We start from the raw sequence: 25,530 nt of genomic DNA, 5'->3' as shown, positions 1-25,530 counted from the left end.
AATAGGTGGAACCAAAGACCCTGAGATGTTTTACCGAAGGAACATGTCCATACCACAATTCATAAGGAGTCTTGTTTCTTATAGCATTAGATGGACATCTATTTTTTATATATGCAGCACATAGAACAGCATCAGCCCAAAACATTATCTTTACATTTTTGAAGAAAAGCATGGATCGTACCATATTCAAGATTGTTCTATTCATTCTTTCAGCTACACCATTCTGTTGGGGATTATAAGGCACAGTTTTTTGATGTTTGATCCCATGTTGGCGAAGATAGTTTTCAAATTCATTTGATGTATATTATTTTCCATTATCAGTGTGAATAGACCCAATATGAGATTGTGCATCATTTTCAATCCATTTATGAAAATTATTGAATGTTTGGAAAGCATCAGATTTGTTCTTCAATAAATAAACCCAACACATTCTGGTGTAGTCATCAATAAATGTCATGATATATTTATTTGCATTTGCAGAAGGAACAGGCATTGGACCACATAAATCTGAATGAATAAGTTCAAGCTTCCTATGTGCTCTTGAATGTGAATCATGGAAAGACTGTTTGCTATGCTTTCCTAGAATGCAAGCATCACATTGCTTAAATTTTCTAGGAATTGTAAGCAAACCAGCAACACCATTTTTCTTCAATAAGCGAAGACTGTCATAGTTTAAATGTCCAAATCTAGCATGCCATAATAAACTTGATGGAAGTGTACCTTCTTCATGATGAGAAATATATGAGAAATGTTGTGCATGAGCAGAGGTTCCTTGCAGTTTGAGAAGCCTTTCTTCTTCTATTCCCCTCATGACAAGTGAGTGGTCAGATGCTTTTCTTACCTCAAGCTTGCCATAAAACATATGAATGGAGTGACCTTGCTGGCGGATGTGGACCAAGGACAGCAAGTTTCTTTTGAGCTGTGGGAGATATAGAACATGATCCAGAAGAAAGTCTGGAAGACCAGGCAGTTTAAGCCTGATTGTGTCAAGCCCTGATGGCTTGATTTTTGATTGATCTGCAAAGTAGACTGCTCCATCAACATTGTCAGTGAAATCTTCAAAAAAATATTTTCTATGAGTCATGTGACAGGTTGCTCCTGAATCAAGCAACCAATCATTTTTCCAAGAAGCAAGTGAAGCATTAAACAAATCTTCATTTACTCCAATGTTACATTGTGCCTCAATATAGTGAGCGGACTCAGGTGCTTTACCTTTGTCTGTATCATCAGTTTTACCTTTCTGTTGGTTTCTTTTCTGCTCAATTTTGTCCCATGGTAGCTTGCATGTAGAGGCATCATGTGATCCATTTCTTTTGCAGCGAATACAGTGTAAATCTGCCTTTTCTCCTTGAGAATGTCTACCCCCCCTACCTCTGAAATATCTTGCTCTTCCTCTTCGTCCACCTCTTCCTCTTGTAGAATCTTGAGCAGGATGCTTTTCTTTATGAGCAAGGCACACAGTCTCTTCAGAAGACTCAGGGGTTGTCTTCTTTCCAAAAGCTTTCTCTCTTTCAGCAAACTTTTTCACAAGAGAGTCAAAGGTTATATCTTTGAGATTTCCATTTGCTTGCAAAGACTCAAGATAATTGGAGTAAGTAGGATAAAGTGCCTTGAGAAAAGCAATAAGAGGAATATCCAATTCAACCTTAGTAGATTTGATATCATGCATTATAGACTTTACTTCAGATGCAAGAGCAAGAGGATCATTATTTTGCAGTTCAAGAGTGAAGAGTTTAATCATGAGTTGAACAACTTCAAGTGCAGAATGTGAGTCATAGAGTTCTTTCAGCTTTTGTAAAGCTTCAAAGGCAGTTGAATATGATGAAATATGGCAACTCACCTCTTCATTTACAGATGCTGCGATTAATGCATAAGCTTTGCTGTTCTTGTTTTCCCAAATGACGAGTTCTTTCTCCGAGGTAGGCTGTACTGGGTCATTGTCTCCTTCTCCAACACACACTCCTTTCCACAACTCATTGTAGATGAGGGTGTGCTTTACCATCCGGGACCATTCAGGATAGTTCTCCTTGCCAGTGAGAACTATTCCTACCATAGATATGATTGAATGCATTGTAAAATCCAAGATCTGTAAAAATACTTTTGCTAGAAAAAATATGCTTTTGTGGAGAAAAAAAAGCTTCTGCTGCTAAAAGAAAATTGATTCTGATATCAAAATATATTCTGGCTTCAAACAAAATATTAAACACAGTCAAACGCAAGAGCGTTAACTATGTTAGTCACTTTGAAAACAGCTTTATGAAAACAATACTATGGTAGCCAAGCTTCAGATTCACAATAATCCTGAAGAAAAATTTGATGTGTTCTCTTCAAAGGAATCATTTTTTTTCTCGCACAATAGCATTTGCCGCCGACCGGTGCATGTAGTTGACTGAAGGAAGGCGAGGGGATAAACTACCAGCGCATTTCGGACTCGCTTTCCATCTAAAATTCGGGGGCTTCGAGGAAGAATTTGAAACAAAATAAAATGTAAAGAGGCGGTGATTCTGCTCGGCTCCTGGAACTCTGATTAAAAAATAAGAGATGCTCGCAGGGAACCGAAGAAGCCCTGAGAAGATTCGGCGATTAAATAATTGACAAAAAATACACACACGCACATACTGTCATAAATTAAATTTCAATACTATTCAAGCGTACTCGTCTAGGCGACGCCACCACTTAGAACGAGGTCTCGGTTCTGTGTGGGACCACCTGAATGACCTCAACACAGTCATAAAAACACTGATAGACAATTTGATTACAGTAGAATCATCAAAATATAAATAGAGTAAGTAATCTTTATTGTCCAGTATTCCTTACGCACAGTAGCCATCGTGCCATTCGGTTGGTGAGGAAGAAGGGCCGCTACCAAATTCGCAATTAACATTGGTTAATTATCACCATTAATCTCTGTGTTGTGATAGTCCTGAGCCTCGAAACTGCTCAACAAAGAATCGATCAATGTTATGTGAAAGTGTTAAATTTCGAAGAAGAAATAAATCATGCAAATGTTCGAAGGTGGCCTGTACTGATGGATAGAAGGGTAGCAATGGTATACAACGTTTCAATGGAATGAAAAGAGCAGCGTTCACGTTTGAGACACATCGTTTACGTTAATGTCAAAACAGCGTTCAATAATGGTGCGACTGACAGACAGGAGGGGGTAGCGCGTTATGGGCAGAGCAGCGCTGGAAGGGAATATGGCAGAGGCAACGCATTATGGACAGAGCAGAGAGCGTAGGTAACTCAGCACTGTACCATGTTAGGACAGGATTAGAGGAGTTACAGGAGCATAAGAGCTAAAACAAGGAGCTGGCTCTGATACCATGTCAGGCCAGGCAGTAACTCCATTTGGCAGAAAAGATGATTCATTTTTCATTCAATCAGGTAGGTCTATTATATACATAAGGGAGACACTGTTCAGTTCATCTCCCGATGACTATTCACATTTCTTATTTATTTATTTACATAAAATTCACCCAATCATGAAGATTAGGTGTCAACAAAATCTAGAGACAAAGGAGAGGGGAAGTTTAAAGGCAAAAGGAAAAAAGAATGCTACAGTAAAGAAAGAGGGAGAGAAACTTACCTGTAAACATTGTTCAAAAGAAGGCCATATTGAAGACCGTTATTGGAAACTACATCTAGGAATGAGACCAAAGAAGTTTAACAACAAGGGGAAACAAAATATTGTTGCAACAACTCAACAAGATCTAGGATCTTATTCAGGTGATGAAACCAAAATCACAACCATGGGAATGAAAGGTAAAGCTTTTATTTCAAGTACTAATTCTTCTAGTAATCCTATTGAGTTTTGAAATGATAAAGAAAGAATTGAGCTTTTCCATATTAGGGTCATTACAAAACATACCAAAGTTGATACCTTGTTTGATAGTGGATCCCAAGTTAACCTTATTTCTGAAGCTATTGTTAAGAAACTAAACTTAGAAACTACACCTCATCCTAAACCTTACCCTTTGGGTTGGGTATGTGAAAATTCCAAATTGCAAGTGACAAGAAAATGTAAACTTAAATTCACCATCACTGCAAACTTTATTGATGAGGTAAAGCTTGATGTTGTACCACTTGACATATGTGGAATTATTTTAGGGAGTCTATACTTGTATGACCAAAAATCCATATTCTATCGTCATGAGAACAAATCATCTTTTTAAACATGGAATTGAGTATATTGTTAGAGCACATCGCAAGAAGATGAAATTGTCACTTGTAAGTGTTGGTCAAATGAAAAGGCTTGTAAACACTAGTAAGAATTTTGTATTGTTGATTATCAAACCCGAAGATATTATTGAATCTGAAGCTTTCCAAGGATGTGATGCAAAACTCAAGCATGATTTGATTGAAGTTGTTAACACTTATGACAAGATGTTTTGGGAACTTGAAGGGTTGCCTCCTAAAAGAGGAATCCAACATGAGATTTAATTGCAGCAGGATGCACCTCTTCCAAACATTGACATGTATAGAATGTCAGTTTTTTAGAATGCAGAGATCAAGAAGAAAATTCAAGAGTTGTTTGACAAAGGGATCATTAGACCAAGTACATCTCCTTGTGGGTCTCCTATTGTCTTAGTTCCAAATAAGGATGACACATGGGGCTTGTGTGTGGATTTTAGAGCTTTGAACAAAATCATGGTAAAGAATCTTATCCTCTTCCTCGTATTGATGATTTTTTAGACTAATTGAAGCATGCTTATTTCAATAAGTTAGATTTAGAAGCGGTTATTATCAGATCGGGATTGGAAGACTACTTTCAAGAGAAAACAAGGTTTGTTTGAATGGTTAATTATGCCATTTGGGCTTTTCAATGCACCTGCAACATTCATGAGAGTTATGAATGATGTGGTGAGACCATTCCTTGATGATTTTGTCATAGTCTACTTAGATGATACTCTGATTTTCAGTAAGACTCGTGAAGAGCATATTAAGCAAGTTCTAGATGTTTGGAAAAGAGAAAAGTTGTATTTGAAAATGTCTAAGTGTGAATATGAGAAAACCTCTTTAGTTTATTGGGTCATATTGTTGGAGGGGGTGAATTGAAGATTGATCTCTCGAAAGTTGAAGTAATTGTGAATTGGCCTAAGCCCAATAATATAATAGAGGTTATGATATTTTTGGGAGAAACCCAATATTGGAGAGAGTTTATTGCTAACTTCTCATCTATTGTAGCTCCACTACATGCTTTTACAAGTCTGAAACAAGTCTTTCAATGGGGAGACAAGTAACAGAAAGCCTTCGATATATTGAAAGAGAAAATCAGTACAACACCAGTTCTTGCATTTCCAGATCTTAAGCATCCATTTGAGATTCAAACCGGTGTAAGTGATTATGCCATGGGAGCAGTTTTGATGCAACATGGTAAGCCTATTTGTTATCATTTTGAAACCTTTACCAATGAGTAATTAACTATCCAAATTATGATAAAGAGTCATATGCTTTGGTACAAAGCATGAAGAAAAGGAAGAATTATTTGATGGGTAAGGAAACAATTATTCACACTGACCATCAACCTTTGAAAAATTTACAATCGCAAACCAAGCTACAACAAGCTAGACATTTCAAGAAGATGGGATTTCTACAATAGTTCCATTTGGTAATCATGTACAAGAAAGGTATATACAACAAAGTTGTTGATATGTTGTCAGGGCCTATTTTTAATGCATCTATCTTTCTTAAGCTTAAATCAATCATGCATAAAAGTTATATTGAACAATATGCTTAAGATGATGATTTTAAAGATGTTTATGCAACTTTGATTCAAGGAAATCATGTAGAAGAGTTGGATTATCATGTTCATAACAAGTTGTTGTATCATCTTAGCAAGTTATGTATTCCACACAGTCAAAGAGTCAACATCATAATGGAATCTCATACTTCTCTTATTGTTGGTCACTTTGTTGTAGGCAAAATAGTTGCATAATTATAGAGGTATTGTTATTGGCCTCGCATGAATGAAAGTGTTTCAAGATATGTAAGAGAATGTTCTATGTGTGCTATTAGCAAGCCTAGCAACAGGAAATTTGGTTTATATACTCCACTTCTTATTCCTTCTTGTCCTTGGGAAAGTATTTCTATGGATTTTGTAGGAGGACTATCAATGTCAAAGAAAGGTCATGATTATCTTTATGTTGTTGGGGATCATTTCAACAAAATGTGTGTGTTGATGCCATGTAAGAAACATGTTACAACTGAACAAACCACAAATATGTTCCTCTAAAATGTATGGGCACACTTCGGGTCTCCCACTTCTATTATTTTTATCGATATTCTCGATTTGTCGGGAACTTTTTGTCAAGTTTATGGGAACTCATGGACACCAAGTTGAAGAATAACACATCATTTCATCCACAAACTGATGGCCAGACAAAAATAGTGAACAGAACAATAGTACATCTCCTTTGTGGATACTGCATCAAGCATCATAAGCTTTGGGATGAACATTTACATTACATCCAGCATGCCTACAATAGAGCCAAGCATTCTTCAACTCAGACATCTCCATTCGAAGCATGTTTGGGATATTTACCAAAATCTCCCTTAGATTTTATCTTTGGGAAAGATGTTGCGGTGGATGGACATAATGATATAGACAAAGGCAAGCGCTTCATTGAACAAATTTAGTTGGTGCATTAGATGGTACAAGAACAGTTGGAGAAGAGTCAAGCCAAGTATAAGGCAAGACATGATAAGCATCGTGTTGACCATAACTTCCAGGTGGGAGATCAAGTTTGGCTATATATCAGCAAGGAAAGACTTCAAGGTGAAGGTAAATCTCAAGCCAATCAAATATGGTCCTTTTAAAATCTTAGAGAAGATTGGTAATAATGCTTTCCGATTAGATTTGCCACCATACATGCAAATTTATGTTGTCATGAATGTAGAAAACTTGAGATTATATGAGCTTCTTGTGATTGAAGATTAAGGAGAGAATGTTCAAATTCCATCCATATAAGACTTTTCTCCTGAATACTTAAAAGAATTGCAACAAGATGTTATTCTTGATAGGAGGATAAGGACTTCATGTAGAGGCAACATGGAGTATCTTCGTGTGGGGCTCAAAGGAACTAATCCAAGTAAATCCAAGTGGATTGAGATCAGAAAAGTGAGGGAGTTGTACCTCACTTACTTGTTGACTGAAACAAGACTTTTGGTGGTCCAAAAGCTTCTAGTGGGGAGGAATGATCTAGGGGATCAAAAATATGCTCAAAATTAAAAGTGCTCAAAATTGCTTGAAACCAGTGCCAAAACGTAGTGTTTGTCGTCCTGATACCAATGTCGCTTGAATTGCCTCAATCTGACCCATATGCTCAAGATGTCGCATTCTGAAGTTTTTTCCAAACAGCTAAAAAGCCAAACAATAGGGTTGATTGGGTTGCTAATTGGGTAGGTCGTATGCTGATATCAACAACTCACTGGGCAAGCATAATGGGTGGTACAGGCCAATCTTGTGCCACCACATGGAAGTACCGTACAGGACTGGGTGTCGCATTTTTATTGGTTGGTGTATTTTGGTAGTGGCCAATCACAAGCCACCACATGGTGTATGCTTGTTGGCCAAATCTAAAGAGGGGTGAAGGACCTTTGTGAGGTTCGACCCCTAGACCTCTAGCCTCACATGTCAATGACTTACCACTGCGCCATACCATTATTTCTTGAGTTATAAAGGGTATTATTTGAATTTTACAATGGGTCGAGCGATTGGCCCTAGCCCCTAGTTACATTTCAATCACGTGATCAAGAGCACGACGCAGTGGGGCAGGGTGGCAGTTAAGCCCTGGCCCGGGATATGTGACACGCCACATGATCGTTGGCAGAAATAATGGGAGCCAAGTCGGCAGGGGTGGGCGGTTAGCCCTAACCCCCGGCCATATTAAATCCATGTGACTAATGACTTCCAGAGTGGGGGTTGAGCTAGTGATGGGGGCGGTTAGCGCGACCCTTGACCACATGTGTCATGTGACTACCCCTTGGGGTGGAAAAATCAACGCTTAAGGGGTTATGGTGCATTTTAATGAAGTGACAGATTGCACCTTTTGCGGCGGGAATTCCGTCGGTCCTAGGCGAATTTGTCGCTCAGTAGCCAACAGAAAGGAAGAAACAAAGAATGGTTAGCCAATTTTGTAGAATTGTAGAATATATAGCAAAGCTTGGTTCCAAGAAGCATATTTTGCTCATTTTTTAACATTTTTGAGCTCATGAAGAGCATAGATAAGGGTTTTTGAGCATTTTGAATCCATTGGAAATACTATTTTTGAAATATGAGCACTGTAAACTGATGTAATTTCATATTTGAGCATATAATTAAAGAGACCCAACATTGGAAGATGGACCCGGAGACGTACCCAAGGGGGGGTGAACTCCGTTATCAAATTGTTGTGTTGTGTTGTTATTTATGGTTCATTTTTCTTAGTTTTTTTCTGCAAACTAAGCTAAAAACACTAAGTTTATGTGCTTTTGCAACTTGATCCATTGCCCACAAGACATAGATTTACTTGCAATTTTTTTTAAGAAACTTTCAAGCTCTTAATTTCAGATCATATATTTAACCAAATGGCAAGTCAAAGTTTATGTTATAACATTTAGAGTTCAAATAGTTGGTGGATAATTAAAATCAAACCAACTATTAATATATATTCTAACAATTATTATAATTGGCGACGATGGACGAGCGGTAACAGTTTGGCATAATTGTTGGCAGGTCTGAGTCAGAGGTGTTTAAAATTATATGCCAAACAGTTTGAATGGAACTAGCGGTTGACAATGGTTTTACTGGGAAAAGTTTAATGTTTATTTAAAATGAACAGTTAGCGACATTTTTGTTGGCGGTTTAAATACAAAACACATTGTTATAACGGTCGCAAAAAATTGAAGCCGTGGGTATTTGACCTCGGGTTGTCCATAAAATAATCGAGCCAATTGCCATTGGACCATGGGGCGAGCTTTGGAATAGCCATTGGTAGAATAATATTTAACCCCTCAACATTCATTTAACCGATGTCAGAGTCGTGAGCAGAACCAAGCGGTGTGTGTAATTCGGAGGTCAAGCGCAGGTTGAGGAGGAGGCCAGAACTCAAAGCGAATGGATCAGCGCAGGTCGAGGAGGAGATCAAACCTAAAATTGAATGGATCAACACGAGATGATAGAACTTAGACAGTGGAACCTTGTAAGCACAATTCTTCAGGGTATATTCCCTGGAATCTTCTCATATTCCATTTTGATGTTGTGAGGAATCTAGAAGATTCTGTGAGGGGCCAGAATTGTAGGTGGCGAGATGTGGTCGAATTTATACTCATTTTAACCAAAACTTCACAAGGATCACAATGGTGCTTTCAGATTTTGTATTTGAGCAGCGAATCTCAAGGGTCGTGGAAAAAACCCGTCTTTTTCATTAATTGTTGGGCACGAAGTTCGAGACAACAATGTACCTTTTAGAAGTAGATCATGTTTATAGTGAAAAGTATCAGGAAGATGAGACAAACCTACTAGTGTTGTGATTGTTGTGTTTTAAGAAGTTAAATTTCAAGTCACTCCCTGGAATGGAGGTATAATGATGTATTTTTCCATGTACTTGTCTTTCTTTTTTATGAGATGAATGAAGAAACCTCTTCATTATTGAAGCAGGGGCCGAAGACGTAGTCCACATTGGATGAACTCTATTATCAAACATTGTGTGCATTATCTTTATGATCTTCTTTATGTTGTTTATTCTTTAAATGTTTGCATGCATGGTTTTTACATGTTTTTTCATACAATTTTGGTTAACATCAACTGAACAAAGTACCTTGGATAATGTTGGTAAATTAGAGAATTTTCTATCATTTCCAATCATGGAGGTTTCCAAGATATCACTGTCGGGCCATGAAGACCGCAAGTCTGAAGGCTGTTATTTAATGTGAATTCTAAGACATGTAGAGGTCGTAGTTGGCATTTAATGCAAAATTTTATTCAATAACAACCATGGGGGACTTCGAGAATCCATTTCATCATTGGTCTGCCACCATGAATTCTCCAACTTGGCCTAGATATCACCATAGGTGTTATCTCTGTTTGATCTCATCCACATCTGCATAATGCCATAAAAAATATGTATGTCTACCTTCCACCATGACTTCCATAGTACTACTATAAACAATCTAAACACCATCGACATCTTAAAAAAAAATTGACGTTTTAAATCAACTAATCAATGCACAAAATTAAATCCAGCTACCAAGCCCAACTTTTGGTCTCTTGACTCTAAATCCATTTATTCTAGCAACACATTAAATTAAATCATTTTATTTAGAATGTAACTCATCCAAAATCAATATTGAATTTATTGTTATAATCCTTACTTTAAACAAAAACTAACAAATAAAAAAATCATATTAAAAATAAATTACATAATTTATTACATATTACATATTAAAGATCATACCACCACACACATCTCCCCTTTTGCATATTTCTCCCACATACCTTCATCCTCCACCACTTATTCCGCACACATATTTTTTTTTAAATGTGATGCATGAAAAGACACATTCAATAAAAGCAACAAAGAGGAAAAGTTAGGTAAAAGTTCTTTTCTTCCTATTTGTATTTCAATTTAATGTCTTTTATTAACAAATAATTAAATATCTATATTTAAAATATAACTAATACAAAATCAATATTGAATTTATTGTTATAATCCTTACTTTATATAAAAAGAGATCATATTAAAAATAATTTACATAATTTATTTTCTTGATATCAATTTTTATAACACAAGTCTTCTCCTACTTTAAATTAAATTGCTTTCACACATATCATGTTTTTCAAAATACAACAACTTGTATTGAGTGAATAAATTTCTTGATATTAACGTATTTTTAGTAGAAACAAGCTTTTCAATTAAAATTTAGTCTCACACTGACCATAGTTAGTAGGTTTGAATTCAAATTTAAATTTAAAATGGATTAAAGAAGAGAAAATTATATTTTTGAATTCAAATGTGATAAGATATAAAAGAATATTATCTAATAAAAAATTTAATTATAATATTTTTTTAAATTCACTTTTATAAATAATTATGTTAATAGACATGTCTACTTTGCAATAGTGCTTTGGGAATGTGGATGGTAAAGATTTCACCTTCCCTTTAGACATGCTACTCCTACACGCATCCCCACTCCTGTACCTTTCCACACATTCCCGTCCCTATACACTTCTTCGTCCCTATACACTTCTTATATATTTAGTAGGATAATTTTTTTTCTATTTATTAAGTTATTTTAGAATTATATAATTAATATACAATAAAATACTTTTTAATGATTATTTAAAAAAAAAAAAAAACATAATTTAATTTTTAATTAATAATAAGAATACATGGTTGTTTCATAACTATGACATTGTTTAATGCCATTTTTGTCTTGTCTTATTAATTTTGAGTATGAATTTCAAGTATTGATAGTGTTCACCAAACTTAATATCTTGTGTCATTCATTCACACAAGATAAAATAAAATAATTTTATTAATGTTTAGTCAATGAAATTATGGTAATTCATCATTTACTATAATGATAATTCCAACGAATTAAAAAAAAATATTATCTCATTTTCATTAAGAAAAATAATTATAAGAGGTTTATCTTCTAAGATTTACATCACTCTATGAAGATATGGTTATCATTTCTACATACTGTGTCAATTTCCATGATTTTTTTTAAATGACATCATCTCATAAATTAGTGATTGAAATTAAATTTATCTAATTTGATTATTTATGACATTTATTACAATCATGACAAAATAACATAAATATAATTCTAAAAAAAAACTATCTACGTTATAGTTATTTCACTAATACTAAAAATAATACAAAAATATTAAAAAAAAACATTTGATAAATTGTAATTATTTTTTTAATATAAATATTACATATATGAAAAACATTAATTAAATTTAAAATAATATGAATTAATAAAAAACATCCAATAATATATTCACATAAAGTGTGTATATATACACATGCACACCCAACATCCAATAATATATTCACATAAAGTGTGTATATATACACATGCACACACATAAGTGGATTCGATATTTATTATTCTAAAACTTGAAGATATTTTTGCAATCCCATGGTAAAGATAATAAATATTGTTAATTATTTATAGTTGGATAATTGAGTTTTGTGTAATTACATGAAATTGGAATAGGAAATGAAGCTTTGTTATTTTCATATATTAGACTTTCTTTCTTTCTCTTTCTTTTTCTTTTTCTTTTTCTTTTTCTTTTTTTTTTTTTGGCAAAAAGCCACAATTCCGGTTACAAATAGTGAAGTTGGTTTCTAGGCGTTTATTTTCATATATTAGAGTTAGTTAGTTTGTTTGTTTGTTTGTTTGGTTTTTTTTTTTTTTTTTTTTTTTTTTTTTTTTTTTTTTTTTTTCAGAAACGGTTGTGAGACTTCATTAAATGTTTGGCAAAAAGCCACAATTCCGGTTACAAGTAGTGAAGTTGGTTTCTAGGCATTTATTTTCATATATTAGAGGGTTTTTTTTTTTTTTTTTTTGGTTCCCTCCATAAACGGTTATGAGACTTCATTAAATGTTTGGCAAAAAGCCACAATTCCGGTTACAAATAGTGAAGTTGGTTTCTAGGCATCTCTCCAACAAGAGGGACATAGCGCATATGCTTATGAATCGCCTCTTTTTACATTTTATCAAATGAACTCTTGCTGCTGATTTCCCAAGCTTATGAATGCATACAAATTGTTTCAATAAAAAGCAGAAGAACATAGATATTTAGGGAATTGGGTCCCAAGAGATTTCATTGTCTCTGAGAATAGTTCCGGCAGCTAGCTGGACTGCCTTGTTTGCCTCTATGTCTGCTTCTTTGTTGTTGGCTCTCAGGACATGAAAAAATTTCAAATTCAGGAGCTTTGTCATGTCTTTAATTCTTGTAATTGTCCTTGCAAGTCGTAGATCTGCTGGATTTGTGTTGGTCGCCACTGCTTTGATGATGACCTAGGAATCACCGAAAACAATTGCCTCCTTGTGTCCCAGCTCTTTGAGAAGTTTGATCCCTTGAAAAAGGGCCATCGCTTCAGCTTGTATGCTTGAGGAGTGGCCCAGTCCCCAAGCAAATCTGTGTATAGATGTTTCTTCTGGGTTTATAATGAGCCCTCCTGCGCCAGCAATTCCTGGGTTTCCCTTGGCTGCCCCATCAAAGAAGAGAGAAGGAAGTGTTTGTTTGGACATCCAAGATTGGAATTCTTCTTCGTTTTTCCTGATTTGCCAATCTTTGAGGGATGTAGATGAGGTTTTTGAATTTTGAAAATTGAGATTGAGAGCTGTTCCAAACTCAATATCCTGCTGGCTTAGGTTTGTGTCATCACTTTTGTCTCTTAGCCACTCATTTAACTGACATTTCACTGTATTTGCTACTAGTCTGAAGTCTTGTTCCTTGTTTCTGAAAATCCTTCTGTTCCTCTCCAACCAGATTTGCCAGCTGATGAGTTTAGGCAAAGCAGTCCATGCTGCCTTGACAATCTTGTTTTTTGGATTTGGGCCTGGATATCTGGCCATCCATCCAGCAAATAGGTCCAGAACAGAGTGGGGGAAGGTGAACATAAAATTCGATGATCCAAGAAGCTCATGCCAGATTAAACCTGTGAATTTGCACTCCAGCGTGAGATGAAGGGCGGATTCCGAACTTTCCTTGCATAGCGTGCATCTTGATGGCCCGAGAATGCCCCTTTTCTGTAACCTGTCGTCTGTTAGAATTTTTTGATGGCATAGCAGCCAGCAGAAGTGATCTATTTTTGGAATAGAAGGGAAATTCCAAATGCCAACCCAGGGGGCAGGATTGGGAGGCACGTGAGGCCACTCCATGCATTTGGTGTAGCCCTGAGCCACTGTATAGCCTGCCTGTTTCGGACCCCAGCCTCTCATATCTTTCCTCCTTGCGTGTGATGGAGCCAGCCCATGCAACATCGTTAATAGCGCAGCAAATTCTGTTTGTAATGCAGGTGGGACTGTGAGCTGTTTCCAGCTCGTCCAACTGTCGCCACTCCAGTTCGAAATGTCCCAAAGTGTTTTGATATTTGCTTCGTCCATCCATCCCTTCAGCTCGGTCATGAGGCCCGAGTCTGCCAGCGGAGGCCTGTTCATTATGCTATCATCCCACAAATTGATGCATTTGCCAGTGTGGTTTCTTTTCAGCGGGCCAGTTTTATTGCTTAGTATGCTAAAGGGGGTTCTGATGTGGTTTTTGGGCTGCTCTAGGCACCGTAGTCTCTATCCTCTGAAATATTTTCTCCACAGAGCTAAGTGAACCCATCCTGGTTTTGGAGCTTGTTGTGGCCACCAACAACCCCCCTCCTTATTTAGTATTAGCAATAACACTAGGTAAGTGGGGACCCTTAGTAAAAAATTCAAAAAATTCAATTAAAACTCATGTATTATACTCCTTAAGTAAATATCGCATCGTGTGAAGAAGATAAGACATTTCCTTGTGAGTAAAATGATAAATGCGAGAAGTGCGACGCGAAATCCATCACATCGCATGCATTAAGAAACGCTCATAAACGAAAACTTTAAGAAATCGCCGATGGCCGATATGCGACATCGCATATCGCAACATCGCAAAAACAACACATAACTATTTAACAAATTGTAACAATCTACGATCCTGCGATAATGCGATACTGCGATCGGCGATCTTGCAATCGCGTGATACAACAATCTGCGATAAATGTGATCGGTCAACCCTGCGATAACACATCTTGATGAAAATGCAATGCTGCGATGCGAATCGCAGAGATCGTCCATCGCAGATTTTCCCCGGCTCAACATTCAAGAAAAATTGAATACGCGCGTTAATGAAAATTAATGAATGTACGCCAAGTGTTAATGAAAGACAGTTTTGTGTTTTTCGAAGAGTTAGTTCACGTCAAGTGGCATGTTTTTGTACATCCGTAGAGCTCAGAGCTTTCTTGTCAATTTTTATTATCATTACTCTCTCCTTATGTGTGAACTGCAGGAATGAAAAACAGAAACAATATGAAGCAATGTGCAGGGAGCGATTAAGGAAAAAGGTAAAGCTCCAATGCTCGAAAGCAGAGAAGAAATGCCCTCATGAACGGATACTGCATGCAACAGAGCCGCAAATCCCAGAGCACTGCTGAGCTATCCATTACAGGTCTATCAGTCAGAGCCATGGTTCAATGAATAGTTGAACAATGCTAATATCAACAGGCGATTTAACGCTCAAGGTTAGAAGCTCACGAAAGCAGTATGTTTGCAAAATTTTAAAGCTTATACCCGGTGAAGGAAAGGCGCTAAAGGAAAAAAATGCACCAGAAAGGCCCGGATCAAAGAACGGAGGCAGTTTTCGATGCGTGATTCGCTGAGAAAATTGCTCAAAAAGCAAAGTCCCTAACTGCTTAGTCACTCGTAAGCCCAGAAAACGCAAGAAAGCAAAGGCAGAGGCAACTTGAGGGTTAACCAAGTGGAATTTGGGTTATTACCGAGTATACACAGTAAAACCACATAGTCAGAGATGAATCTCAAGTATATCTGCTATTTTGCTGGAAAAAATGGTGCCAGTGCTTGCCATTTCTGTTTGCTTAGCTCAACCAAAAGCGGAAGACAGTCAGCGGACTCTACCCAGGCAAATATTGAATGCTCGCAACATTAAGGAGCAAATGCAGAAATAGCTAGATATTAGATTTAATTTTTAGAAATAATTTTGCTTAGAAAAAGGGCGGTCATTTAATCTGTATCCTGAATCTGTGTAGTTAAGTTATTTAGTTAGTAGTATTTAAACCCTTCTCATGCATTTAGAGAAGGGTCTAGAAATTTATCAAAAACTTGTCCTCAGAACATGCACTTTTGCACCCTCAGAGGAGGTTTTGGTGAATGAATGGATCAAGATTTATTGATGTTTGCATTTGACATCTGCTACTGATGTTGCACTTCTATACTCTTAGTAGATGTTAGAGCAAGGAGAAATAAATCATTGTTGCTTGAAGCTTATGAGTAGGACCAGTCATAAATGATACTTTTATCTCTTGACCATTTCTGCTTATATGTTAAAGTGATATACAGTTTTTAGTTGTTTATATGTTATTGCATGAATGCTTGAGTTACCATTTGGCACTTTTGTACAGTGGTAGCTATTTATTTATGTTTAATGTATGAATAGCTTATTATGCGATATGTTGTTCACAATTGTTTTGCCTAACTTTTTATGCGAAATAGTTCATCTTAATTGATTTCCTTTCTTATAATCGCTGAATGATCTTTATTACCAGTTGTTATTTGAAATCTCTTTAGATCGCATAATAAAAGAGTTACATCCCGGGTTAGCATAGATTAGATGTGTTGTTTTTATTAGATTACAATAGCATAAAATTAGATTAAAGTTTGAATTAGAATAGCTTAGATAGTTACTGTTAGATCATCAACATCCAATTCTACACACACACCCCCATAGATTGGGAAACTGGTCCCATTATCCCCAGTCGGACCCGCTATACCAAACGGATAAGGAGCTGCCAACCAAGGTCCGGACCGGGCGGGTATCCCCCTTGTGGTCGACCCGATTTTCGGGGCTTCAACAGAGCTATGATTTTCCAAATCAATTTGGCTCCCATGGCTAAGTTTTGGGTACAGAGGTTTTTGAAGTTCAATCCTCCCTCCTGAAGCGGTCTGGAGACAATTTCCCAGTTGACAAGAGGAATTCTCTTCTCATTATGCTTGCCTCCTTTCCAGAAAAATTTTCTGATTAGCTCCTCCATCCTCTTAATGATTCCCACAGGAGCCAAAAGAACAGAGAATTGGAATATCGGTAGGCTGCTAAGCACAGATTTGATGAGCACTGATTTTCCCGCAATGTTGAGCCAGGAGGATCCCCAGGCCTGCATTTTTGCTTTGAATTTTTCTATCTGAGGATGCCAATCCTTGCTCAAGGCCCTCTTATGAAAGATGGGCAGCCCAAGGTATTTAAAGGAGGTCCAAGATGAAGATGCTGCAAAGCCTAGACATCTGGCTATAGAGCTTGCGGAAGGAGCAGAGATATTCCAGCAGTATATATGACATTTGCCCTTGTTTAATTCACTGCCCGAAACTTTACAATAATCTTCCAACACTTCTTTAAATTTGATTGCAGAAAGAGGAGTTGCAGCCCCCAACAACAAGGTATCATCCGCGAAGAGGGCGTGGTTGATGCTCTTAACCCCTCTTGCTATGCACAGGCCAACTATATCTTGGTCTTGTTGCTTCTTATCTAAATGAAAGCTAAGGACAGAGGCTTGCAGCACAAAGAGGAGGGGTGAGAGGGGGCACCCCTGCCTCAACCCTCTAGAAGCTTTGAAGAAATCAACAGCCCTACCATTCACTAAAGGTGCAATCCAGGGTTCTGAAATACAAGCTCTGATCCACTTGATAAAATTTTGACCAAAACCCAGCTTGTGCAGAACATCAAACAAAAAGCTATGTCTTACACGATCAAATGCATTAGCTAGATCTAGTTTAATGACCATACCTTTTTCTTTTCGACGAAGACTGGAATGGATCGCCTCTTGGACCAGGACGAAGTTATCTACTAGCTGTCTGCCATGTATAAATCCACCTTGATTCTCCGGGATGATTTTGGGGAGAATTTTCCTCAACTTGTTTGCTATTACCTTGGTTATCACTTTATATCCAATGTTACATAAGGATACTATCTTCATCATTTATTTTTGCTGTGATGAGCTCCCTTGGAGCCCTGAGATTGATTCCTCATCATCTTCAGGGTTTTTTCCAGTAGCTTCTCTAACGTTGGCTGGCTACACTGAAGCTTGTCCTTATAAGTTTCTTGTTCTCTTTTTTCCTTTGCAGATTTGCGTCCTCTTGTGGTTCTTCTGGGAGAAGATTGTGATTCACCTATTTCCCCTTCTTCCTCCGATTCCTCGGACTCTTGGGTTTCCTCCTCCTCTTTTGATATCTTTCCTTTGGAGGAGACCATTTTTTAGTAGTCAATTTTGTAAGATAGAATTTTTTTCAATTTTTTTAGTAGTTTTTGTTCTTTTGAGGTTGTAGGGATTTTTGTAATCGTTTTTTTTTTATTATTATTTTGCACAAAAATTAAGGTAAAAATTAAGTGAATTAGCTTAAAATTAAAGGACAAAATTTTTCGATTTGGAAAAAATTTCTACTATATGTTTTTTATCGAAAATTTTTGTTCTTTAATCAATATGGATCATAGAAGTCTCAACTCAGAAAATAGCTTAAAGTTTTAAAGTTATATTCTATAAAGTAATTTTTTACAACCAATAAGAAATTTACAACCGCTATTCCACCCACTTTGGAATTTAGAGATCTTATTTGGCCTCATATCAAGGTAAGATCTGGGTAAGCTTAGGTTAAGTTTCGATTCATTTGGAAAGTTTTTTGGTTTCAATTGATTAATGCTAACATTAATAGGTGAGCATTTTATGTTAAAATTACATGAACTTATATTTTCTAAAGGGAGGCAATGTGGTTTACACATGGCTCACCACTGTATATTGTTCCTACCTACACCTGGCAATGCGTTGTCATTGCGGTCAACCACACTTGTCAATGCGTTGTTATTGTTGTCAACCATCGCTATTATTGTCAACCACTGACCCAGAACTGTTGTGCTGGTGTTGCGGTATTGGTGTTGTTTCATTTCACTTCAGGTAGTCGGTTTTGGCTTAGGAGAGCTCTTGACCAACACAGTAAACTAGGGACGAGTAAAGCTCTTAACCAACACAGTAAACTAGGGCCGAGTAAAGCTCTTAACCAACACAATAAATTGTGCATGTTTCATGTATGATTTCTTGTCAGAATAACAATTATCATGGACTAAGTTGTTGAATCTAACATTGATATGCAATCTAAGTTGTTGGAAGCTTACCAGAGTCATTGTAGCCAATGTCGAAGAGAAACACCATTTGATTTACATGTTGCATCTACAACTCGCCTTCATTTTGCAGGTGAATCATCCTTCCTTCCTCTCCTTTATGGTCGAGCCACTTGTAGGCACCTTGTGGTTTGTCCTTGCTTTTGTAAATTTCTCATCTTGTCCTGGTCATTTAATACGTAATTAAATCATTATTGTTTTCCATTTTTGGTTTTTTTCATCAATCCCATGCAGCTAGCAAGCGCCTATCCCTTTCTCATTGAGCTTTATGTTCTCTTATAGCTTCACTGTTGTAACTACAACCCCGTGATGGCCTCTTATGCTTCTAGCTTGTCCCGCTCTTAGACAATTTCCTCTTCATTCCTTTGTAATTGCCACACTTGTATGACTATAACCAATTGAATTGAATCTCTATAAAAAGGATAGAAAATCTATATAGAGCTACACAATTTTAAAAAGTATTCAAGTTAGATATTTTAAAAAGTATTCAAGTTAGATATGTAAGTATAGTAATGATGAATAACTTGCATCAACACTTCATTTCAAAGCTCATAATAATGATTAAATTGCATCACCACTTCATTTCAAAGCTCATAATAATAATTAAATTGCATCACCACTTCATTTCACGCTCAGGTAGAACTGGTGCTAATAGAAATAAAAGTAGAGTTTAAGCATGGATTTGAGTAGTGTGATTCTACTTTTGTGAATTCAAGTTATTTTATTTGTTTGTTGACATCAATATTGTTATTTCATTTTTTTTCCAAACCCTATGTTGTGGAAATCGAAATGAATTATGTACAATATATATCACATGACAATAAATTATCCTAAATTGACTTTAGAAGTACCTTTAGTCATGTATAGAATATAAAAAAAATGATGATGATTGTTATTAGAAACAATGATGAAGGATATATAAAAGGGATTTTAAGGTAATTCTTGGTCTTTTCATTTTTGTCTTCTTGAAAATGGGATGATAAAGGGCATATGGAATGGGTGTCTCACAAATATTTATACACCACGTATTCATAACAAAATAGAGTGCGTCATTGAATGTCGAACCCTGTAACTTCCTCTGTTCGAACCCGACAACTTCCTTTGTACGCGCCATGCTTCTCAGACAGGGTGAGTTCTCCTTAGTTTCACGACTATTTATGCACCAATTATTTTCATAGAAGAACAGAGTGCGCCATTGAAAGTTGGGTCGATCCACCAGTGTTGATTGCTACGAATATTACCAACGAGACATATAACTACCCCATATAGTCATATTTAAATGCCACAACTTCATGTGTCTTCATCCACGTATTTCATGACATGTTATGGAAAATACAGTGAGGCAAGTGGAATTAGGGCATGTTGTGGAAACTAGAGTGGTGAGGCAAGTGGATCCATGAGGGTCCCACATGGCCAGAGGTGGTAGTTTAAATATTTGGTTCAAAATTATTTCACAAATCACTTTGCTGGGTCTTGTCATAATATAATGTTATAATGTCTGCATGGATTGCAAGTGTCTTACCGTGAGAGAAAAGGAATCGTCTAAATCCCATAAATATAAGTAGCTTAGAAGATTACAGTAGGAATTGTAGTTTGGTCCCAAGAACGAATGGTGTTCTTTGTACAAGCCCCGGGTTGATTACAGTAAATCAAGGTGTGAGCAACCATGGTTTTGAAACCATTTTGTGATGGATTGGAAACATTCAACCAAGTTTCACAGGTATAACTTCTCCTAGGTACTTAAAATATAGAAATGTTTTTGTTTCTTTGGATATAGAGGAGTTTGCTAGGAAAATTGCAGATGTTTGGTGTTGCTGCAACAATAATCGAAAAACCAGTGCAATCAATTGGGATATTTCTTTAGATTTGATGAAAATTGCAGATGCTTCGTTTATAATACTCATCCTCACATTCATAAATAACTCTATCAATACTTAAGATGGAGCTATGATGCTTTGCCCAATTCAAATGTCAACAAATTGCTTCCTATAATGTGTTATGTATCCTGAAGTTTCTGAAATTTCTCTGGAGGATTTAGTGCAAATATGGATTGTAGAGGGGCTCATCAAGAGCAACCGGGATTTGCGTGAGTGAGCAATTTGATAGGGCCAACACGCATTTTGGTAAGGCACATCATGCATTTTGCTAAGGCATTTTGCAAGATATCTCTTCTTTTTGTTTTGTAGTTTCAACTTCTCTATTTCTTGTATATAAGTACACCTTATGTGCAATTTTCAAAGGTTTCTCAGGGTAAATTATGTTATCTTTTACTGCATACAATCGAACTAGCACCCTCTTCATCCTTGAGAAAACTCTCCTAGTTCCCAATTTCTTGTTGAGTATTGCTAAAGGGCTCCTAAAACTCAAAATGGACATGTAGTTTGGGTAGAAGCATCTTGCACGTTAAGACCTCTACAGAAGAGTCATTGTCATTGACACAATGTTTGCAATGTTTCAATTGTAATTGCTAACTGTGCAAAAGGAACAAGCAACTGTTTTGCTTTCCCACAATAGTAATGTGTGATCGTAATTAATGAATGACCTTAGTTATAAAACAACTTTAGTCTTGGAAAAATGACCTTTCAATCAAATTTCAGAATGTATGCAAATGTCGGTCAAACCTCACATGCAGAACAAAATCAATTGTTGTATAATCATCAACAACATTCTATATGTAGCCTTTCCATTTGGTGATAATCAATAGTTTCTTTAAGGAGGAAGAAAAATTGAAATCCTAACACACTGTCCTTTTGCAAAGCTAAAAGCCATCCTAACAACAGTCTTTGCTCCTAGAGAAGATTACCCTTAGTGCTGACACCATTACAAAGAATATTACGTGATGGCTCTTATCATCGTCGTGGAAAATCCTTTACGTTGCTAAGCCAATGTTATCAATATTCTTTCCTTTTGATATCACAATGTGTTCTTGGGCTTGCTTCTGGAAGGACATATTCAACATAGACAAAAGGGACAAAGATTCAAGCGTAAAGATATTTTGCGGATTTCCTTTTATGCGAACGGGAAAAAAGTGTCGTATTTGTCTTATTATTCAGGCATAATTACACAATTATGCTGCTTTTTACCTGTTTTTTGTATCAGAGATTCCCCGAATCTGCGCCTTTATGGATGGCATGCCTGCTATCTAGAAATACCGTTCTAGGGGTGGACTCTCTATAGGTGATTAACGGGTCGACCTTCAATATGTCTCCTGGAGTTGATACCCAAGTTACGGTAATGATGTGTGGTTTGACAATAAGTCACATGGGTGAAGCCCCGACAAACTGAAGTTCAAATCTCATTGACCTGCTATGGTGGCAGCTAGAGGGGCGGATTCCCCTTTCCCGTGAGTCTGCTCTTCCTAAAATCATAAGAACTTAGTATACCCCACTTGCAGGTGGTTGGTTATGCTCTTGGTGTTATAGTGGCAGCTATGAGGTTTGATGCTAGGTCTCCCATAGATTAGGCTTGGGAGTTACCGATTCACCATGTGGTTAAAAAAAAAAAATTGTCGTAAGTTGATCAAGATCAAGATTGCAAGTCTTTTCTAATTTGCTCTCCTCATTTTAATTGGGCCTGTTATTCGCTTGTTTCGATCAATTTCTCTAACTGAAGCTCTATTTTTTATCATTGTCATTTGGTATTTGCGCACATGTATATGGGCTTGCAAATTTTAAACGAAAGGTCGAAGAGCTCTCAATAACATTTACCTCAAGTGGCTTATGTGCTAAATCATTATGTGAATTAAAGTTGGCTCTTCAGTACTCAAATGTTTTTTGTGCTAAATTATTAGCTCAAAGAAGCTTGTCAGATATATGTATTTCAAAGCTTTTTCTGACCTCAAATCAAGAGAATTGTATAATTTTATACGGTCTTATTAGAGAGCTTTGTAGCAATGCATGTATTTTTATCACAATTGAATTATAATTGTTGTTTGATTTACTTCTTTATGTGACATGAATATGATCATGGCCCCACTTGTCATAAATCTAATATAATGAAACTCTATTTGTCAGTATGAATATTTTAGAGACTTTACTAGATATTAAATCAACTTTCATTGACTTCGAGTCTTTCATAGACATCTAAGAATTATTATGGTGCTCTTTATATTCAACACTGAAAAGAATATGCTCTGCTCCTTGTAGAAGAACCATGGCGTCGAACAAACTAGGATTTGGTATTCGCATAATATACCCATTACGCTTTTATTTATTGAAGTTTAATAGTTGCTAGAGTTTGAACTCAAAAGTCACTGGCATTTGTTCTATATGTTTCATCTAGGACCTCAACGCTTATGTCAAGAGCACAAGTACAAGAATTAGCCTTGGGATTAGCGGTTAGTGAGGACTATTTACATCACATTAAAGATCAAGACTTTCTTGTAACTTGTGACTTGGGCACCTCAGTTGAAAATGTATTGGATTGGTGCAATTTCTTTATATCCACTCGTTATGTGTTTCTTCCTTCAAGCCCTGTTCAAGGCAAGGTATTGGATTGGTGCAATTTCTTTATATCCACTCGTTATGTGTTTCTTCCTTCAAGCCCTGTTCAAGGCAAGGACTTACTACCCTGCAACCTCCCTTGTTGAATTGTGTTTATTGAATTATGTTTTAATGTTAAAGTTATTTTTTAAAGTTAATTTTCTCTCACCTTTAAAGTTACTTTTGTTACAATAATTATATATAACACTGTATACCTAAATTAAAATCAAGATAGCTAAATTTGAAATTTTGCATCCTCAACAATGTGGATATACAATTTGGATATAAATTTTCTTAACTCGAATTGAATAACTCTCCAAATTGGATAATTTGTTCTTTATCGAGATTGAATATGGATCAAAACTAGTTCTACGTAATTAAAGTAAATTTACTTTTTTCATTTTCCTATTGAGTTATTTTTTTCATTTTCCTATGTGATTGCATATAATTTTTATTTTTTTCTTAGGAAAAATCGTAATTGTTTTTTCTCTTAGGAAAAATCGCAATTTCCATTATTAAAATAGTGAAAATTACATGTTGTAAATGCATATAGCATATAAGAAATTGTGACTGTTTAATCACTCAACAAACATTTTAGTGATACAACCACACATAAGTCTGTCAAAAAAATGTAATGTAATTGTTCCTCAATGTCTAATATAAGTACAAAACTGTTGATAAATATCATTGTCCATGAACAAAAACTATAAAGTTGTCAAAATTTATGTTCGCAGGATAAGTCTGTGTTATGTCAATGAAAATAAAAAAGTGTGCTAATTTGTTCTTAGATCAGATGTCTCAAGATCTATAAAGGGGTGATAATGATAATGATACTGGTAGTGTTCATCACCAACATGTTCAAAGATCAACCATGTCTTGCGAGCCTACTGCATGCCCTCCTTGGAAAGTTGATCGAAAAGAGTGTTCTTTTCCATGTAAATATGTTGACAAGTAATAACATCAAATTGTGCGAGCCTACTGCACGCCCTCCTTGGAAAGCTGATCGAAAAGAGTGTTCTTTTCCATGTAAATATGTTGACAAGTAATAACATCAAATTGTGCTTTGATCGTGATAACCTCCTCCAATAATGTCTTGAGTGTGTGCGAGTGACATGTAGTACGAAGATTGAACCAATCAAAAACAACACGGGAGTCACCAAAAAGTTGTAGTTGTTGGCATTCCTTTTCATGAGCAAAAAATAGAAGTAATTTTAGGTTGCAAATTCGGAGAAATTGTTTGTGCCAGCACCTAGACCACATTGCAATTTGAAATAATGATTATTATTGAGATACAAAACTGCCCCTCCTCCACATCATCTATTTTGTGTGGATATGTCAAAATATGCCCAAATAATGATTATTATTGAGATACAAAACTGCCCCTCCTCCACATCATCCATTTTGTGCGGATCTGTCAAAATATGCCCAAGGTCTGGATTGATCAATAGATTCGGGGAGGACGGTGCGAGGTCTAGTCCTTAGATCTTTATCAGGTAGTAAATTGTATATAGTAAGGATTTGTGCACCAATAAGTTCAGGTTGATAATCAACATCTAGGAAAATCTTACGATTTCGTCCAAGCCAAATTCCCCAACAGATCAGAAGAGGAAGATTTTTTAATTTATCAGGGGAGGCCTCGTTCCACCATTTGTTCTAAGCATCAATATAAGTATCATCGCCCCATCTAGCACTCATGTCTAAAGCTTGGTAAATAACAAAAAAATTAAAGTATTTATTTAATTTCATAATTATATCAACTTAATTTATATTTATTTAGAGAGGGCAATTTTTTTTCCATATTCAATATTTCCAAAAAAAAGTACACTTTAAAATTTTAGCTTTTTAAAATTTTGAAAAATATAAGATGAAAATCCATATCACAAATTTATTTATTTATTTATTTTTATATGAAAAAGATTTATCTCTTTTTTTAATTAACAAGAGCCATGTTGTGGTAATGTCACTGTTTTTTGTTTTTTTAGATGTATTTTTTGCATGATATTAAACTAAAGCACTTGACATTAAAACTTGGTTGTGTATTCTCCATTTTGTAAAGTTATATTGAGTATTTTATGAACTTTTATTAAGACCAATTATAAAGATTTTGATCAATAACAAAACTCAGTTAGT

This window comes from Pinus tabuliformis, chromosome 9, assembly GCF_031772625.1.
Source record: "Pinus tabuliformis cultivar Carrire ecotype Pingquan chromosome 9, CPIR1, whole genome shotgun sequence".
NCBI classification, from domain to species: domain Eukaryota; kingdom Viridiplantae; phylum Streptophyta; class Pinopsida; order Pinales; family Pinaceae; genus Pinus; species Pinus tabuliformis.
The sequence above is the reverse complement of the archived record's forward strand: the minus strand, read 5'-3'. Positions refer to the sequence as shown.